This window comes from Juglans microcarpa x Juglans regia, chromosome 1D (genome assembly GCF_004785595.1).
Source record: "Juglans microcarpa x Juglans regia isolate MS1-56 chromosome 1D, Jm3101_v1.0, whole genome shotgun sequence".
In the NCBI taxonomy this organism is placed as follows: Eukaryota; Viridiplantae; Streptophyta; class Magnoliopsida; order Fagales; family Juglandaceae; genus Juglans; species Juglans microcarpa x Juglans regia.
In genome coordinates, this window is record NC_054594.1 from 15,295,901 (window position 1) to 15,300,180 (window position 4,280).

The 4,280-nt window shown below is 35.3% G+C and overlaps 1 non-coding gene across 1 annotated transcript; it reads left to right on the plus strand.

Moving 5' to 3' along the window:
• Positions 1 to 2,652: 2,652 nt before the first annotated feature.
• Positions 2,653 to 2,760, plus strand: LOC121243351. Its single transcript, XR_005936115.1, has one exon. It is a non-coding gene; the product is annotated as a small nucleolar RNA R71 (small nucleolar RNA).
• Positions 2,761 to 4,280: the final 1,520 nt, after the last annotated feature.

Genomic DNA, 4,280 nt, shown 5'->3' on the forward strand with positions numbered 1-4,280 from the left:
ACAGAGTTCCAACAAGCATTTTAAATACTGAATTTGCACCACCACCTCTCAACTTAAATGAAACATTATACTCAATGTTTAAAAATCAAATTTGAATGAGGAGTAACTAAAAAGGGTAGAATACACCTGATGAGTGACGTGGGTAGCTCGCTAAGCACCAAAGATGGTAACCTGAAATGGCAAAATGAAACTAACCTGCAAACAAAAACAAAGAAAACAACACCAAACAAAAAGGAAAAGAAAGAAAATAAGAGAAAACAAAAATAAAACAAAACAAACAAAACAAATAAAAAAAACATACCTGCATGGTGTGGTTAAGGTTGATAGACCAGATCCACAATTGGAATGTCTTCCACTTCCAGAACTTGCCTATCAATTAATACTTTAAGTCGTTGACCATTTACTTTAAAGATCCGACCATCCTTAGGATCTTCTATTTTTACAGCCCCATTTGCAAAAACAATCTTCACTACAAAAGGGTCGGTCCACCTAAACTTAAGTTTTCGTGGGTGCTTATGGAGTCTAGAATCATATAAAACACTCGATCATTAGGCTTAAACATCTTCCTAACAATATTCTTATCATAAGACGCTTTCATTTTAACCTTATAGATTTGTAGATTTCTCATAAGCATCATTTCTCAATTCCTCTAACTCGCTCAACTAAAATTTCTTAAGCTTACCCGCATTCAATTTCAAAGAAATACTAACAAGAGAAGTGTCACCTAGGCTGAGAAATGCATGCTTTAAACCTGAGGGCGGCTATCTCAATTCCAATTTGGGACTCTCCACACTTGAAGGAATTTTTTTTTCACTTTTCTTAGGCAATTCCTCAAATTTTATTACCAAACCTGTGTTCCATAATCCCGAGTTTCAATAAAAATAGCACAAATATCAACAACATCAGATGAATCACTAATAGTATCAAACTCAAAATTAACATGGAAATATTCAAGCAGATCAGAATTATGAGTTGCGTGAACTCCCTTGTCTATGATTGCATCAATCAGGTATGTTTGTTGGCACTCATCATCCTCCATGGGTTGCCTACTGATGTGGAATATGTTGACCTCCATAATCATGTTTTCAAAAGATAGTTTCATCAGCTCATTCTTGCAGTTTATAAGTGTATTAGCAATAGCAAGGAAATGTCTACCTAATATAAGAGGAATCTTAGAGTCAAACTCAATAACCGACTGAGTATCCAAAACTAAAAAATCAACAGGATAGTAAAACTTGTCAATTTGGATCAAAACATCCTCAACTATCCCTCTTGGTTTCTTAACTGAACGGTTAGCCAATTGAAGTACAACAGAAGTAGGTTTAATTTCACAAAAACCAAGCTGCAAATAAATGGACTAAGGCATCAAATTTACACTAGCTCCTAAATCTAGCAAAGCTTGCCAAATTCATGATTCTCAATATTACATGCAATGGTTGGACAACTAGGATCCTTGTACTTGGGAGAAATTCGCTACAAAATTAGAGCACTAACTTGCTCTATCAGGAATGATGTCTTCTTAACATGGTGCTTCCTCTTAGCTGTACACAAATCTTTGAGAACTTTTACATAAGTAGAAACTTGTTTAATAACATGCAAAAGAGGAAGATAGATCTTTACCTACATAAGGTTCTCCAAGATTTCATTGCTAGAATCCAAAGTTCGCATACTAGATTTTAAAACTTGAGGAAATGGTACCTTAACTGGGCTCTTGATTACCTCAGCTTCCTTGGGCAACTTAGTACTATTATTGCTTTGTTCCTATTCAACATCCTTTGGCTTATCAGTTGTTGGGATATGTAAGGACTTACCACTTCGTGTCACAATGGCATTGACCTCCTTCAAATTTCCTTGAGCCATATGTCGACCTTGGGATGTGGATTGAGTTTGAGAAGGGAACTTGCCACGCTCATTCACACTCAAAGAGTTCATCAACTTGGATACATAGCTTCTTATCTCCTTATTTTCTTCAATAACCTGCATAATCAAAGATTCAAACTTTTGATTGGTTGTACTTTGTGCCTCAATAAAAGCATGCAAAGTGTCTTCTAAAGGACTCTTAGAAGCTGAAAGTGCATGATATGGTACAGGATATGATCTAGGGGGTCGTGGAGGCTGCTGGTTTTCATACTTCCAGCTAAAATTGGGGTGATTGCGCCACCTCAGATTATATGGATCAGAGAAATGTGTAAAAGGCTTATTGTACATACCTAAGGCATTACATTGTTCTTCATACATCCATCTCATCTCAGCAAATGTGGGACATTCTTGGGCGAGGTGATCCACCCTCCACACACAAGACATGGTCCAAAAGACTCCGCATGATTAGCCACGTGTGTTAGCCTTAAGTCTTTAGTTTTTAACAAATCTAATTCGTTAGTGAGCATCTCAACCTTAGCCTTTAGGCTATCATCTTCCCTGATATGGTAAATTCTACCACCATATGGGTTTCCTGCAAGTCGTGACCTATTTGTGCTCGCAGTAGCACTAGGTCCAGTCCAAGTGTGAGCTTTTTCAGCAGGCTCGTTGAGGTATTCTGTAGCCTCCTCAGGATCTTTCTATAAGAACTCACTATTACACATCATCTCCACAAATTGACACTCTTTAGGTGTAAGTCCCTCATAAAACTAGCTCACTAAGCGTCAATTCTCATACCCATGGTGAAGACACATACTCAACAACTCCTTAAATCTCTCCCAAGACTGATACAAAGTCTCACTGTCCTTTTGTGCAAAGCTGGAGATTTTTCCTTTTCATGCGTTAGTCTTATGTTAGGGAAAGTATTTATTAAAAAAGACATGAGTCATCTCACTCCATGATCCAATAGATCGGGGTCTCAGTAAGTATAGCCAACTCTTAGCTCTATCATTCAAAGAGAAATGAAAGAACTTAAGTTTCACAACATCATCAGTTGCTTTTTGACAATTTGCTTTTTTACTATGGAAAGTCGCAACTACTTCCTCAAACTCCCTAATGTGCACATATGAATTTTCATTTTTCATGCCATGAAAAGTAGGGAGTAACTGTATCATCCCTGTTTTAAAATCTAGTTGGCGAGTATTAGCTGGAAACATGATGCATGATGGTGTGGCTGTGCGTGTAAGGTGGAGGTAATCATGAAGAGTTCTAATGGGTTGATTTTCGTGTTCACTCATTTCCTCGAGACTAGATAGATTCTCAAATAAAAGATTTAAAAAACTTGATTCGACTCTTCCACATGCCTACAAGCAAATTATCCAAGGTGTCTCTATATTTGTGCATGCAAGGTAACAAAATACTAAAAACTAAAAATATTATGAAAAGAAAGAAAAAAAAAATAATGCAGCAAGCTAAAAGAGAGAATGAAGTTACCGCATTTACAAACTGCTGAAATAAAAACCTATCTAGCAATTCTTCTGCCGTCTCCCTAGTAACAGCGTCAAAATTTGATTACGCCCAAAGAATAATGCGGTAGTTGTAGCACAGCTTTGGGGTGTCGATTCCACAGAGAGACAAATTAAAAGAATTGTAGAAGGACTAACAGAAAAAGTACTCAAATTTGACAAACAGTAAAGTGTCGGGAATCCTTTGCACAAGTCTGGTATTTTAATTATTCTTAATTCATTGAATAACTTAATTGTGAGCGCAATTCTCAAAATTTCCAATCGAAATGTATAGCTTTATAAACAAAGATTAAACCAAATGTAACCTTTTGAAAAATCATTCACCACTTTTAAAATTCATAAATTATTATCACTATTAAGAAAATCCAATGACGACAATATACTCAGGAAGTGATATTGCAGGAAAGAATTAAATCAATATAGATAAATAATTGATCCAAACATAATCAAAGAGCTAATCCATTCAATAAAAAAAGCATGATTGAATATATAAACAGAATAAATTCTATGATTATTTGGAGAAGAAAACATGATTATTTGGAGAAGAAAACATCAACAATGAATTGCGAATGATAAAACAAAAATGTTTTAGTAATTGAAAATCAAATACATAAATAAAAAAAATTAAAAATAGCATCTAATGTGCAAGTTCATCCCTAACCCTACTTGAGAATTTAGTTACCCATAAATATAATGGATAACAAAAATCTCAAGAGAAAAATAAAGCAAACGACGACCATGTAAATTAATTTTGTCTCCCCTTTTTCAAAACTGAGCCGTCTCCCCTTTATGAACTCCCAGTTTCATGCCAATGAAATGCTTATATAGGGTAGGAAAAAAAACCCTAATGTTTTCATATTTTCGTATACAAAATGCTTAAATTTTAGGACTCATTTT